General features: G+C 39.1%; 1 long non-coding RNA gene across 1 annotated transcript; it reads left to right on the forward strand.

Annotated features, from left to right (window-relative positions):
* Positions 1-736: 736 nt before the first annotated feature.
* Positions 737-3,092, forward strand: LOC145769969 (uncharacterized). Its single transcript, XR_014289119.1, has 4 exons — positions 737-1,122; positions 2,000-2,090; positions 2,334-2,466; positions 2,767-3,092. It is a non-coding gene; the product is annotated as an uncharacterized LOC145769969 (long non-coding RNA).
* Positions 3,093-16,551: the final 13,459 nt, after the last annotated feature.

The raw sequence follows: 16,551 nt of genomic DNA on the forward strand, positions 1-16,551 counted from the left end.
AATACTTTCATTCTGTCAAGAATTGTCTACCCTGTAAAGAATTAAACGTCCTTAACGACACCATGCGCATGATCACTGGATACCTGCGTCTAACTCTTACAGGCTTATTACCAGTTCTCTAAAGGCATCGCCCTACCAAAATTACGCAGAGAGAATTCCACCATACGACTCGCAATAAAGGCAGAGGTCAATGATCGCCATCTCCTCCACACTGTGGTCTTTGACGCACAATAGCTCACACGTCAACGCCTGCCTTCCAGGCACCCTTTTTCTTGGCACATTGTGGCGCTTCATGAAGATCACTTCGACCTTATGAAGTCATGGAGAGACTGCTGGGAAACCATCTCACAGCTCAATCAGTTCCAAGTCACACAGGACACTAAAATACGACCTGGCTCAGACCTGCCAAGAAAAGAATGGGTGACTTTGAATCGCCTTCGTACTGGTGTTGGTCGCTTCAAACACAATATGTTTTGCAATGGTTTGTGTGACGCACCAGCCTGTGATTGCGGCAAACCTCAAATAGCACAGAACATCATAAATCACTGTCCAGTGTTTCGACCTTCTGAGGGCGTGGATCTCATAGCCCCTGATACGAACATTGCGCTGGCTGCAGCAATTGGGAGATGTTGCTATGACCTTCAGGCTGATCCACAGTACCGTTGAGAAAATATTCGGGTCCCGATAACAGTGAGTCCAAAAGTATCCTTCAGCCTCATGCTAACGCTATCCTCATGCTAAGAGCATCCAATTATCTGAAAATCGTACAGTATTCAAGTATAAATCGTATTCAAGTCACATTTTCAAGGAAAAATTTTGCATCTGCTTTTCAAGGTAAAATATATAAAATTGGTTGTTCTTTCGATTGTATGGTAATGGGCTGATATTGGTAATGGTTGGAAGAGGGCTGACATTGCATTGCTACACATGACATATCAATAATATTTGTTTAGAGTTCCAGGGGTAGGTCTGACGTTAAACGCAACTTGGTATTTTCTTGGACACTTTTCCTGACTGTTGGTGGAATATGGATATTTGGATTCTTTGTATTTGCTTCAGACTCTAGTGAAACCGTACAACTAACATTTTCCTACATATTTGCTATCTTGAATTCACTACAAGGTAAAAGCCTAAACAAGATTCTAAATTCATGATAATTGTAGTGAATTAAGTTTTGTTTTAGTCTAAAGTGTTTGAAGCTTCATAAGCATTTCTTACAAAAATGGGCAAGCTTGAGCTTTTTGGCTTTTTTATATTGCTTTCTGCACTGAGAAGAAAAATGTTTTCTTGGTGTATATGCCTTAGTAGTGTATTTATATTCAAAGCAGAATGCTAACTAATAAGGAGGCTACTTACACTACAACTAGACAAACCATGCAAAAAGTGGCGTAGCCAGAAAAAAATAGTGGGAAGTAAATATTTGATGAACTGAAGAGATCGACAAAGTATTTGATTTAAGACATCGCCACCAGATGTGCAGTGGCGTATCCTGGTGGGTTGAGCAAGGGAAGCAATAAAAGTGGTGGGGAGTTAGAGCGTGTCGAAGGCACGTGTATTATAGGGGGGTCCGGGAGCATGCTACCTCGGAAATTTTTTGCAAAATTCACTCAAATAATGGATTATAGCGCTTTCTGGATGATTGTTATGTTGACAATTTTTAGAAGCAAATAATAAAAATATCCTTGATACCAATACAGCTTACAGTTTAGCGTTTGTTTAGTTTTGATTAATAAAACATAAATTAATATGATAAACTACCAGGGACTAAAAAAAAGATGAAACCAGAATAGGCAAGCTTAATGGCGTGATCAAGACAAGATAATATTTAAAGTAAGCTAACAAATAAGTGTCGACAATACTTACGCATTCAGTATTTTCTAGTAAACAAAATATTTTCAGAGTAGTTATTAATAGATAAGCTATAAGTGGTCATGTGATTAGTTAATTTTGCTTAATCAGGTTTTGTGCTGCAGCAGTTGAATATTATTATTATATGCAGGTTTCTTTTTGTTTTTGATGTACATTGTGCGACAAGGATTGCTTCGTACGTTTATTCAAAAGGCAAGACCAATGATGACCAAAAATGAGTAGTAAGTTTTTGTTTCAGAATACCGTTATAACCAATGCTTTGTTGCTCCACCAGCCTTTGATGCAGTAGCTATGCCACATAAAGTGTGTAATGTATCCAAGGTTTATGTTTGGTGATTAAAGTTTAGCTTAAATGGATAAATAAGGCAAAGGTCTCTCTCTTAATATCTGTTTTCGAACACGTTTGAAATCATTCACTTGCCAAGCACTGCGCTCTATGAAGTTTATGTGTTTTGTGTGTTTAGTGAAATTCGTTCAAATGGTAAAGCGAAGAATCGTCCAATCTCTGCACCACAAACCAACATACGAACCACCAAACTAACACTCCCATTGGATACTGATGATAAAAAAAGAGATATCGAAACTGTGTGTGAAACCGTAAGTAGATTATTTGCTTTGCGTTGGCTTTCCAATAATGCGAACCTGTTTCGATATCCGGGTTAACTCTAACCAGGCTGTAATAAACTGGACTGGCGTAAGTGCTGAAGGAAAGGCAGCCTGAGGATGTAACTGGCTATCGACGAAAGCTGAGTGTGATAAGATCTTTATCTTCTCATTCCCCGAAGCTCAATATCTGAGAATCGAAAAGTTTCGGCTTTAGAAAAACATCATATCATTTGTTGAAAAATAAGATAACAATGAAAAAAGTTTAAAGATGAACTTTTTTATTTTCGGCAGCAATTCCTAGAGCTCAGTTAAAATTTCACAAGTAAAGAATTCAGTTCCGTCGAAGGAGAATGTCCAGTCAACGAAGAGCTGCTAAATCAAGGAACCACTTTTTAATTTCAAACTTATCTTTGTTGTTCTGTGCATTTTTGACAATAAATCAAGTTTTTATGCATATTGGATTTGATTTTACTTTTTTTCTGATTTAAGTTGCTTATGTTTAGTTTATAGAATGTCCAGTTTGGCAAAATGTTTGAATCGGCAGGTCAGAGTTTGATGCCTTATTTTAAAATTGCACTTAAAGTTAGTTTCTATTTAGCCTTGTAAAGGTTTGCGATGTAAAGGGTGTAGAAAAATGTTTAATGACAAAAAATAAAAGTAGAGTGAAATTTATAATAACTAGAAGACTGGCAGCTGAAACAAACGATTAAAAGTTGTTTATTGCTTCGGAGATGAAAAGAAAGGTTCTTGCTTAAATTTGTTTCCCTCATTCAAAAGATACCAATCCTTGTGTTTGGAAGTTCGATCTATTTGCATTGTACTGTAGATGTTGCAATTTGTTTTAATTGTGTTATGTTTTATTATTGTGTTAATTATGCATTAATCAGGGATTCATAAGGTAGGGATGGGGAACTCATTTTTGCTATTGACAAGCGGAGTGTTAAATAGCTAAGATTGCGAAAACATTCTAACACTATTTTTTACACATCGCAATAAATCATTTCGATTTTCCAAATAATCTGAATGGTGTATTTTCAAGCACATTCAAAACATTTAAGTATTTCAACCCATTTCGAATGTACGGTTTGCAATAACTTTGATATGCAATCAGTAAAATCACCATATATGCATAACGTTTCCAAACAGTCTTTCTGAATCGTTATGCTACAGCTAAAAGATTTGTTCAAAAGCAGAACACAATGCAAAATTAAGCGTAAATAAGATATTTAGAACGGCAAACGAAATAGGGGCACAGACCACCAAGAATTTGGACTAATGATATTGAAGACTGGTCAGGACTTAATTACAAAACTGCAGTAGAAAAATCTCACAACAGAGAAACTTGGCGCCTCATTGCCTCCAACCCTCGACGAGAGGAAGAAACTTGATGATGATGAAGATATTTAGAACAAGTTTGGCATTTGGCTAGGCTGTGACAGATCATATAAGAACGCCAAATAAACGCTTACGCAGTAAAATACGGAAACACAAAATGCAACTTTGCAAATCAGCAAACACGTTTCCACAGCAATGCAGAAGCATCAACACACTCACGCAGTTGTGTAGAACAAACAACATATAAGGTATCAAACACAATTACATTTCAAACAGCAAACTTTGCAAACCAAGGATTCATAAAGGTTGGGCTCGCTAACTCACGTTTGCAGCTGACTGTTATCGAGTTAAAGTGGACAGTAACACAGTAAAATACAGCGACACCAAATGCGATTTGAAAAAATACGAATTGAACACACACATTGCCTCAGCATCAATCACGTTGAAAATGTGTGAGTAGCTCTAACGGTCTACAAGTATGATGAAATAGCGTAGCATACAATAAAAAACTTATCACAAAGTAGAATTAGTGGAACTTCTGCTAGTGAGTTTTCGAACAGTGCGAGTCGTCTTTGCTGGAGGCTCAATGACAACGTTATTCAAACGTTTCAATTCATTTTTTGCAAAGCAATTGAAGGCCGTTTGAATAATAAATTCAAAATTGAAATGGCCATCACAACACTTTTGTTTGACTAAAACACAATCAATGTCAGATTTCTCAGCCACGTTTAATACGCTCGAATAGAATGCAGAACGTTGATTGTGATACGTTAAGAACTTTTTTTTAACCTGTTCATCTTCTGAAATGCACTCAAAAGCTTTCACTCCCAAAGCACATACTGCAAAGCAGAATTCCGATGGCTTCGACAAACCACCTCGATTTGCCATCTCCAGCAAACGTACCATTTCTGGTGAAAAACATTGAGAAGGGTAACGATGTTCTTCCTCGTCGCCTGTTATCAACAGGTCTGTACATCCTTGACATTTCCTGCGACGGGAAATAGATCTTCCGATGTAGCCACTGACGTAGTATATAACAGAGCAATCTGAATCGGATAAGTCATGAAGACTTGCAGAGGTTAAAAACTCACTAAGCCAAGTGGTGTCATCATTTCCATCTTCATTACTATCAAGCAAACCACTATGCAAATAAAGGCAACCAGCGCCAACGATTGCCTTCTGCTGAAACAAACTGAGGCAGCGTATCTTTTTTTCAGCTTGAAGCAACTGCTTTAAAGACATATAAAAGTTGCCACCACTGGACTGACGATACCATCCAAACCTGCCTTCTATGGGATCTGATGAAAACTTTCCCGGAAGAACATAATCAAACTCATGATTCAGCAGCAAATATTTCGCAAGGGCAGGCATAGCTTCTATGGTTTGACTGCAAGCTAAAAAAGTTTCTTTTGTCAAGCCAATGCTGTTTGATGACTTCCATTGCTTGAACAGTTTAGCTGCATCAGCCAACAACTTTAGGCCTTTGTGAGTCCCTTCTTCAGCAAGTCGAAGAGGTTGGCACATTTCATCTCTTTTATGATAACCTGAAACACACACCGTAAAAATTTGAACAAAGGTTTTGAGCGGTCACAAAAGGTACTAAAGCATTTTGACATAGTTAATTATGGATATGCATCTCACATACATTTATAGAAACATTTAGCAGTGCTATGGGTAGTTTTAACATGCATTTCCCATTTGAACAAGATATCAAAATAACACATGTTTTACATAATGTAATTTTTTTTGAATTGGAGGATTAACAGCCTTTACTGTACAAAAAGTTGTATTGACACTGATCATGAATATTACTGCATAAAAGTATGAAGGGCTATCATAAAATATTGTCACATAGAGACATAGTCATGAAAAGTGTAATTATGAACCAATAAACATACAGTTTGCAGGCCTCATAGCTATTTACCTTTCATTGGTGATTTCAGTGACATGACTTTCCATACATCAACAATAAATTGCACATATCTGGATGTTTGTGTGAATCCAGGATTGTTGTTTTCGTAAAACTGGAGTCCACGCACTGTAGATACACTAAATACACCTAAAGATATATAAATAAACAAACAATAAATGCAATTTCTCTAGTGGTTGGGGATAGTCATGTCCGGCAAACCTGATCTTAAAGTCATCAAAATAAAGCAAACCAGTCATTGATCAAAACAGCTCATTGTTAAATGATACATACACTGGATTGTCAAATTTCTTGACAATATGGAACCAGGTTAAGAAAATTCAGGATTAGGTGTAGTTATCACACTATTGCCCTTAAAAAATTCAAGTGATTTGTTTCCATGAATTCATATTTCAAACCCATATTGCCTACGTTTCAATTTGACAAGTGTGGTTATGTTAGATCACAGCTCAGTTTAAGCTGATGTTGTACTTACTTAACGCATGTTAAGGAGAAGTTCGAGAGATGTTACTTGGGTCCAAGGATACTTTCTTTAAGGCATGTGCGACTTTCAAGACCTTGTTTTCCTCAATAGCATACAATCGCTTAATATGGCTAAATAAAGCCGTGCAAGATTCTCCAAGTAAGTGTTCAAAGCCATTAGTAGGAATGGACATCCTACCTTTGTTAAGCCAATTATTGAAAATATTTTTAAAGTTATGTGTAAAATCAAATAAAAGAAACAAAGGCTGATCTGGCTGTGTAGGATGGCTAATACATGTCTTCAAGTCTCCTCCACACAAATCAAGATATAATTTCCTGCAAATGAAACAGAGTGTTACTCATGGATGAATAAAAGTTTTCATATTCTGACACAGGTCATTGAACGGTTGTCCAAATCAATTCAGCGAAAGATAATGTACTTGATACATACGTTTCAAGTACGATATTTTCAATAGCAGATACTTTTTACTTTGTCCTGTTTATACTATATATTATGCATATAAATCAGTTTCATCTTTCAAGAACAAACAAAAAGATAAGATTATAGGACACATACCTGTTGCAAACATGATTGTCTACAGAAACAGCTATAACCAAGCAGACTTCATCCAGTGCCAGCATTACTTTGTCGAACCATGACCGTAGTAATTCAGTGTTCAGTCTACTCATTGGTATTAAACAAACCACGTCTTTGTACTTGGAGCATGTAGACTGGATCATAAAAGTTAGCACAGTTTTTGCAGGTGATCCATCTTCAGTCAGACCAACAAACATGCCATTACTGTACTCGATACGTTGAGCGGTATAAACTTCATCGATCATTAGCGTCACAACCTTTTCTTTATCAGAGAGAATGGACATACGTTGCTTCAAGTATTGCATATCTATTGTTCCAGTACCTACTGTTGTAGCACAAGAAAGCTTGCGCAATGTACTAATGGAAGGTAAAATAAATACATTGCATAATTTTTTGTACAGTGCAGTGCTTGTCAGCTGCCACAGAAATGATGTAGTGATTATGGTTGTAGAGTACCGTCGACCATTTTTTTGAACTTTAAGAAGTTTCAACTGTTCAGTAATAAATCCAATTAAAACACAATCATGATCATCATCTGTTATTCCATTTGCAATGAAACTTTCCAGTAATGTCACAGCTACACCAATACAATCCATAGTAGGCTTGTCTTTGCTGGACTGGACATTACTCAAAGACTTGCAAAAGGCAAGTATGTTAGCCAGCTCAGTCATTGTTTTCAAGGAATCTGAGCTCAACAAATGTTTATAAGCACTTTTTGAAACGAGTATATACAGAAGAAACAAAAGCAGAAATCCTAAAATCTTCCATTACAATAAGAGACACAAGTAATTGTGGTGCTACTGATGCATCATCACCATGCTTGATAATAATAATGTTATGGTTTTATTTATTGTCGCTCTACAACAGCTAAGGTCTTTTAGCGACAGGGCTCATTTTTAATTTGTATCAGGTTTACGATGTTATCACATTATTACCCGACTCATTCTCACTGCACTATGCAGGATAGAACACAATCGGTACCGTTTTTAAAGTCTTCGGTTTGACCCGACCTGGAATCGATCTCAGATCTACCAGCACCAGAGCCGAAGGCGAAACCACTCGGCCACTGAGCTGTACCATGCTTGATGTAGTGAAATGTAACTAATCTCTCTTCAACAACTGTTACAAACCCTGCAGGCAAAATCACATCTTTCAGTTGTGACACAAAGGAAGAAAAATCAATTAAAACATCCTTCTTCATAAATTCTTCATTTAACTGTTTGATTCTGTTGTTTTCAGAATCTCGCCTGGAGGCAGAAGTGCTGGAAGTTAATTGTTGGACGAGATGTAGGCAAAGAACTAGAAAGATATTTTGGCAACTTAGAAAACTTACGAGGAATAGCTGTAGCCTTTAAACGAATATACTGCAACTGTTGAGTTTCTCTAGCATTGCGTCGGTCGGGTCGCTTATCAGCAGAAACTTCTTGAAAGTCCTCCTCGTAAAAATGGTGTGCACACACTCTGTGTGAACTATTCAATTTCCAGTCTTTTCGTGGAATAGCTCTAATCCATTTTTTTTGTAAGTTTTCTTCTTTTGGAAATCGAAATAAAGATATTTTTTCTGTGGGCTCTTTTGATTTATATCGGTAACCAGTCTTGCGGTTAGGGACACAGCAAACATTGGACATGGTTCAACAGCATGCTAAAATTAAATCATTACAAAAGATGTATTTGCACTACAGTACAAACTGCAAAATGTGTATTGGACAATTGTTGGTCAATATCATAAAATAGCATTATACTGAGCTAAGCTAGGTAGCTTAAATGTTTAGGCTAACTGAGTAAAGTATGTTGCCACTGACTGTTGAAAAAAATCCTCTACCATGATGCTTAATTCAAAATTTTGCAAAACTGCAATGATGATAAGCTTGAATACCTTTAAGCTATTCTGTCACAAGTCTGCACACTGGACCAATGCCATTAAATTTCAACTAGTTTTGCAGATGCAATTAATCTAACCCTAACCTCAACATTTCCTTAATGTCAAGTGTTTGCTCTCTGCGACCTTAAGATTTATAGACTATCCAATATTCCTCAAATCGGAAAAAGAATTTCCTTGTACAATAATGGTAGAGTAGACTAGTAGAGCGACTCTACCAGTTGCTTGTTGTACAACACGTGAGAAGAGCTGCCATTTTACCAACGTTAGTTGGAGATGGCAACAAAAGTTAAGTATTGCTAAATTTTTAGTCTAAATTGATATTTCAAGTAAATCATACAACAATAAAACCAAAAAAGTAAAATTAACGACATCATAAAGAGAAAAACAAGAAAATTGCTCACAATTGTTGCAAAATGATTTGCACTGTAAAAGTTATGTATCTAGACAAAAATCACAAAGTGAAGTTCATTGTTTTTATTTCCGACCATCACAACAAAAAACAATATAGGCTATGCCAAACATGGCAGAGGTCTAGAAAAGGTAAAAGCGAAAAAACGCATACGTTATAACGTACTTCATACCAAAATAAGGCAATCAGTTTATAATATGGCACAGCCGCAATACATTATCACTTGTTCCACTATAGCTTAAGAAGAGCAAAAGAAACGTAATTGCCGGATGCAATGAAACTATTGTTTTGTTGACATTTTTTAGGTATAAACAGCAACCTCTCTACCTAATTTTTTTTTAGTTATTGAGCAAAAAAATGCAAAATAAGCCCAGTGTTTTATCAGTGGGTTAAACTCTTTAGTAACCTGGCAACTCTGTAGAAACGAGAGAAAGCGTCTTGTAACAAATCAGCAAACTTTCATTTTTTTTCAAAATCTCTCAATTTTGTGTAACACTTCGCTTGTCGTGAAGCTGTGCGAAGAGCAAAAGAGTGAGCGGTCTCTATATAATGGGTCTCTGGCATTAATTTGCAGTAAAAATGTTTTAAATAATACAACAATCTTTAAATGGAAAAGAATTCAAATTTTTATTCACCAGGACGTTTTGATTTTTTGCGCAAATAAGCCTACTTTACAAGTATAGCTACCGTGCCTGGAGATGCTGCCCGGTTTGTTATTCTTTGCATATTTTTACTACTGCTACTGTCTGACTGGTATGTTCTAAAACAAAACCACTTTTTGCTGACTCCTAATGATATAAAAACGTTTTTTGCATTAAAAAGATAACTATTAAAAATTATGTTAAAAGTATTTTTAAGAAAATCTCTTTCAGTCGATTACGAAACGTTGGAAATACGTAGAAAAGTTGGCAGAATCCTACACATCCAACATTTGTCCGCCCCGTTAGCTCAGTGGTTACGCGCCGGGCTCAAGATCACGCGGCGGCGGTTCGACTCTCTGGGTGTGCGCTTGAGCAACGCATTTCAAGACTGCTATCCATTCAGGGGCACTTGGTGAATGAAATAATTCCCCAGCAACAAAACTTCAACAATCGGAAAAAACCTCACTCTGCCAATATCGGTAACCGGCCCTGCGTCAAAAGCCTCTACAAGTATGCCTAGCATATGCGAAACTACCAGGAATCAAGGTTTTGTCAGTCCCAGGATAAAGATTCAAAACCAACATCAGGCAGTATCTCTTGGTAGGTAAGTTACAGTAAATGTTATAAATTTGCAATTACAAAAGCTTTCAATTGCTGTATCCACAGACCACTAGAGTATGCGGACGCGAAAGCTTTTTTAGCCTTGCCGTCCTACTTAGTCAAAATAGTATTCAATCTTCGAAATAAGCGTCTGAAATCGGCAATTGCCGACGCAGATGCATGAATGGTAGCCTACGTTAGTGTCGGCAATAAAAATGCCAAGGCCACACGAACGTTTGTAAGGACCACAAGATTACAAAAAAATAATTTGTGACAAAACATGTCACAGCACATGACGAGGGAACAGTGTTCCGAAAGCTAGTGCAATTCGCTACTACCACAGCGAACTCGCAGCATCAGGCTAAAACAAGTCGTTAAAATCGACATTGTGAAATCATACTGTATTGCAACCAGATCTACACAGTGGAAAACACAGCATTTATGGTAGCCCTATGGTGCTTCACAAAGCAACACAAACGTATATTAAACGCATAATAACAGTAACCTGGACGTTGTAAATTGGTAAAACATATAAAGATTCATTGGAGGTTAATGCATACCCACCCGGCGCGCATAATGGCCCTCCTTTTGGGATAAATGTTTTACAATGTCAAAACGGTTAATGCAAAAAGCTGATATCTTTTGACTTTTTTTGAAATATATCGGGAAACATTTAGACATAGTTGGTAAAACACAGTTATTAAGTTGCTGGAGTAACGGCTTCCTTGTTTTGCAGCTAGAAACAGGTTAAGTTGTTCACATATAAACAGAATTAGTGATGCATCTGAATGGCCATCATGTCCGCAGTCAGGCAGTGTCTCCGCTTATAGATAGTTTTGTAATGCAGATACAGCAATGTTGACAAAATTTATATGATTGCTGGTATTTTTAGAATCTTGTTCATCCATAATAGATTTGCAGAAAGCTAGAATATTCGCCAATTCAGAGGTGGTTTTCAATGATTGAGACTGCAGCAAATGCTTATAAAAATGTGCAGTGATGTACGCGTAAATAAAAAAATTGTTATAGTCGTCATTTTATTTACGTTGAATATATGTAACTCGTGACCAGCGTCACTAAATAATCACAGTTCAGCGTTTTCTGGTACAGACGTTGGAATTGATTACTACCGCACTGCACGTGTAATCAATTGAGCGTTCTATACCACGTTCCTTAGTTGATTGTTTTGCGTTTCTTTCTTACTATATATTGCGTTGCTTTTATACACTGAATCAGTAAGTAACAATACTAGCTCAGTGGCCGAGTGGTTTCGCCTTCGGCTCTGGTGCTGGTAGATCTGAGATCGATTCCAGGTCGGGTCAAACCGAAGACTTGAAAAACGGTACCGATTGTGTTCTTTCTTGTGTAACGCAGTGAGAATAAATCGGGTAGTAATGTGATAACATCGTAAAAACCTGATATAAAATTAAACATGAGCCCTGTCGCTAAAAGACCTTAGCTGTTGTAGAGCGACAATAAATAAAACCATAACAGTAAGTAACAAGAGGTAAATGGTTTTCTCACTTGGTTGGCTATCGCTACAATTATTATTGTTTATTTTATATTAAACGTCTGGAAATACAACAGACATTTAACTGGCGTCGTCGGCAGAATCTTTACAGAATTTCTACAGGATTTTAGAAACATGGAAAAACTGATCGAAGTCCTGCAAAAACAAATTGCCAACCAAGAACGCCAAACGAAGGAACAAATTGCCAACCAAGAACACCATGACGGAAATTACAAATTACATGGCTCAACAATTCGACCCAAAACGCTTCATCGTGAGGGAGCGATTCCGTTTCTGGAGCGAAATGAAGCGCAAGCCAGGTGAAACAGCTCAAGAACTAGCCATCCGCATACGCCAGGCAGCTGCCACCTGTGACTTCTTGTCCATTTCAAATCCATTGGACGAAGCTTTACGTACTCGTTTTATTTGTTCAACAGGTAACGAGGCGGTGCTTAAGGCGTTATTCAAAATCAGAGCTGATGAACTTACTTTCAAACGTGCGGTGGAGGTTGCATCAGAAACCGAAGAGGCAGCCAAGGTGGCCAAAGAAACTGTTTACGGCACTCTACCAGTACCAGTTGCGAAAGTAAGGACCATCAGCAAACCTCCAAAAACTAGGCAACTTACAGGTACTTTCTTTTTTTCTAAAAATAAAGAATGCTATCGCTGTGGTAATTCCAACCACAACGCCAATGACTGTAGGTTTAAGAAAGCCACTTGCCATTTCTGCAATATTACGGGACACTTACAGAGTGTTTGTCGAAAGAAAGCTAGACAGTTCAAACCTTTTAAGGTAAATTGTATCGAGGAAATTAACATGCTTTCTAGTTCTTGCAGAAAACCTCGAAATTCAAAGTTGGAAGTACCGATCTCCATTAATTCGGTAACCACACACTTAGAACTGGACACTGCTACAAATGGAAATTTCCTTTTCAACGACGTCTGGACTCGGGTAGGCGCACCTCAATTGCAAGCACCAGTGTCGCAGTTCCAATCTGCTACCAAGCATCTAGTACCAATCACGGGTTCTTTCACGGCCCAGGTAACTTGTCCTTCCACGGGAAGGTCAGATAATATTCCCTTTGTAGTCACGACAGTCAAAGGACTGAACTTGCTAGGTCGTGATGCAATTTCGTTTTTAGGAATTTCTATCGATAAATTCCTTCTGTCTAACTATTCTACTTTACAGAGTATCCAGTCATACGACAAGCCTGATAAGAGTCTGGAGAAAGCATGCTCCCTCTTATGTGACGAGTTCAAAGATGTTTTTAAGCCTGAACTCGGGTGCTTACGAGATTATGAACTAGACATAGATTTTAAGTCTGATGCTAAACCTGTTTTTCTCAAACCTAGGCCTGTACCTTTCGCGCTAAAGGAGGACTTAGCACAAGCCTATGATTCGGGCATTGCACGTGGTGTATGGACACCAGTTCAGTTTTGCGATTGGGGCACACCGGTTGTTCCAGTCCGTAAGCCTTCAAACTCTTCAGAAGCGAAGGCCAAGTTACGCATATGTGGCGATTATTCAGTCACGGTGAACCCTTCCCTGGAGACCCATCGTCACCCGTTACCCTTACCAGAAGACTTAATGCAAAAGTTGGGTGGTGGGTACGGTTTCAGCAAGATAGACTTGGCTGATGCCTACAATCAGATTCGACTTGGTCCTGACAGTCGAAAACGACTCGCATTAAGCACTCACCGTGGCGTACTTTTACAAAATGCTTTACCTTTTGGCATATCTTCTGCTCCAGGTTATTTTCAGAAGATCATGGACGACCTTACAGCCCACCTTCCAGGGGTTGCAGTCTACCTAGACGACATTCTTGTCAGTGGCACTACTGCTGAGGAGCACCTCCAGAATCTTAGACGGCTCCTCGATCGACTTCACTCAAAAGGCCTGAGGTGTAGGAAAGACAAGTGTAAGTTTGCACAACCTCAGGTAGAGTATCTCGAACACATTTTGTCCAGGCAGGGCATCTCCAAAGGTCCCAAGGTAAACGCCGTACTGGAGATGTCTGCCCCCACTGACGTATCTTCTCTTCGTTCGTTTTTAGGTTCCTTACAATTTTATTCGAAGTTTCTACCGTTGAACGCTTCTACTGTAGCAGAACCACTATACCATCTCACGAAAAAGGACATTCCTTGGAGATGGGGAAAACAAGAGGAAAACTCTTTTGCTCAGCTGAAGCATCATCTATCTACTAATGAGGTTCTTACACATTTCAATGCGTCACTTTCGGTAGGTATCGCATGTGATGCTTCTAGTGTGGGCATTGGTGCTACTTTGTTTCACCGTTACCCAGATGGCACAGAACGGCCTATAGCGAACATTTCAAAAGTATTAACAGCCTCTCAGAGAAACTATAGTCAAATTCAGAAAGAGGCTTTGTCGATAATATTTGCGCTAAAGAAATTCTATCAATATCTTTTTGGTAGATCATTCATTTTGGTCACAGATCATAAATCATTGCTTAGTCTTTTTGGCCCGACCAAATCGACACCTTCTTTGGCAGCAAATCGTTTGGCTCGTTGGGCACTCTTTTTGTCGCAATTTACATACACTATTGAGTACAGGAAAACGAAGGATCATCAAAACGCTGATGCTTTGAGTCGCTTACCAGCAGGAGGGGATAAAGTCTTTGATGAAGAGGAAAGTGCGGATGACATTGATATCGTCTGCGCTATCGATGCTTTGGATTTGCAGGCCCAGATCCCAAATGCCGCCTCACTGCGTAAAGAATCTTCTAAAGATCCTATCATTTCCACGGTAATGCGTTTCATTCATGAAGGATGGCCGGCCAAGTCTTCTCCACAAGACCCGGTCGAACCGTTCCGTAAGTACGCAGACTCTCTTTCTACTTGTTACGGATGTCTACTTTACGGTTCCAGAGTGGTCATCCCTTCCAAACTTCGTTTTTCCGTCCTTCAGTTGCTTCATGAAGGACATTTCGGCATTGAGAGAATGAAGCAGTTGGCAAGGACGTCCGTCTACTGGCCAAACATCGATCGAGACATAGCGGAACTTTGTCACAAGTGCAGTACCTGTGGCGAATATCAACCGCAATCTAAAACCCAGGTCCAATCATGGACGGTTCCAGAAGCACCGTGGAGTCGCTTGCACATAGATCATTAGATCATGCGGTAGAATTCATGGGTTACCATTGGTTACTCAGCATTGATGCTTTTTCTAAATACCCATGTATTCATGCTACTACTTCCTTATCGTCAACAGCTACTATCAACCTGCTAGAAGAAGATTTTGCTCATTTCGGCTATCCCCATACTATAGTTACCGATAATGCTACTACTTTTAAATCCACAGAATTCCAAACTTTCTGTAAGGAGAGGGGTATGGTGCACATCACGGGTGCCCCTTACCATCCGGAAACCAATGGAGCAGCGGAGCGCCTCGTACGTACGTTCAATCAAGCACTTCGCAAATCTTCCCTGCCTCCGAAACAAGCCGTCTTGGAATTCCTACAGCAGTATCGACGCACGCCCACTCCGAGTGGCTACTCTCCAATCGTCAGATTCGAACCAAGATCGACACGCTTCTCCCCACACCGTCTCAAGTGGTACCCCGACAAAACCCTCACAACACGGACGCCTCTGAAGCCAGGATCCTCGTTGGGTTCCAGCCGAGGTGATTAAGCGACAGGGTAGCCGAATCTTCCTGGTACGTCTGCTGCCACATGGTCCGACGTGGAGGCGCCATATGGACCAACTGCAACCTCGCTATGCATCATCGGAGGACCAGGAGCCGGTAGAAACTCCTGCACCAACAGTCGACTCCTCCGCTGTCTCCACCTCAGCTCGAACGGATTCGGACGACACACCGACTGTACCGGAATTCGGGCTACACAACCCACGAAGGTCGAGCCGTCGCCGCAGACCTCCGGCCCGTTTCGGACTTTGAAAGTTATTGTTTAATTCTTGTTCATATTTTTCTTTGTGTATAAAAATTATCGGGGGAGGTGTTATAGTCGTCATTTTATTTACGTTGAATATATGTAACTCGTGACCAGCGTCACTACATAATCACAGTTCAGCGTTTTCTGGTACAGACGTTGGAATTGATTACTACCGCACTGCACGTGTAATCAATTGAGCGTTCTGTACCACGTTTCTTAGTTGATTGTTTTGCGTTTCTTTCTTACTATATATTGCGCTGCTTTTATACACTGAATCAGTAAGTAACAAGAGGTAAACGGTTTTCTCACTTGGTTGGCTATCGCTACAATTATTATTGTTTATTTTATATTAAACGTCTGGAAATACAACAAAAATATTATCGCCGTCACCGTAAACGCAAACGTTCGAAAAACTATACGCCGTATGCCTCAACGTAACTTGTAAAAAACGTTGGCGGCGTCAGCGCATACACTAGCGTAAACTCATTTTGTTTGCAAGGTGCCAAACATTCACACGGTATAAACTACTCGAAACAAACAAGTTTTATTTTGAATTTCCACGAAGAAACACAAGCATCTGAAAGTGTTCATCTGACATTTTTCTGCGTTTCGGTTTCAATATGTCTTTGCCCATTGAAAACATTCTTTCAACTGCAGCACTGGAAGGTATTGGCGTGTCGTTGCGTAACGTGCAAGACGTCAACATTTTGCAATTTGATAAAAAAAAATGCAAACAGCTAGGCATTAAAAAGCATACGCTGACGCAATACGCAAAAAAACGCGAAAACTTTACGGCGT

This window comes from Aplidium turbinatum, chromosome 5 (assembly GCF_918807975.1).
Source record: "Aplidium turbinatum chromosome 5, kaAplTurb1.1, whole genome shotgun sequence".
NCBI classification, from domain to species: domain Eukaryota; kingdom Metazoa; phylum Chordata; class Ascidiacea; order Aplousobranchia; family Polyclinidae; genus Aplidium; species Aplidium turbinatum.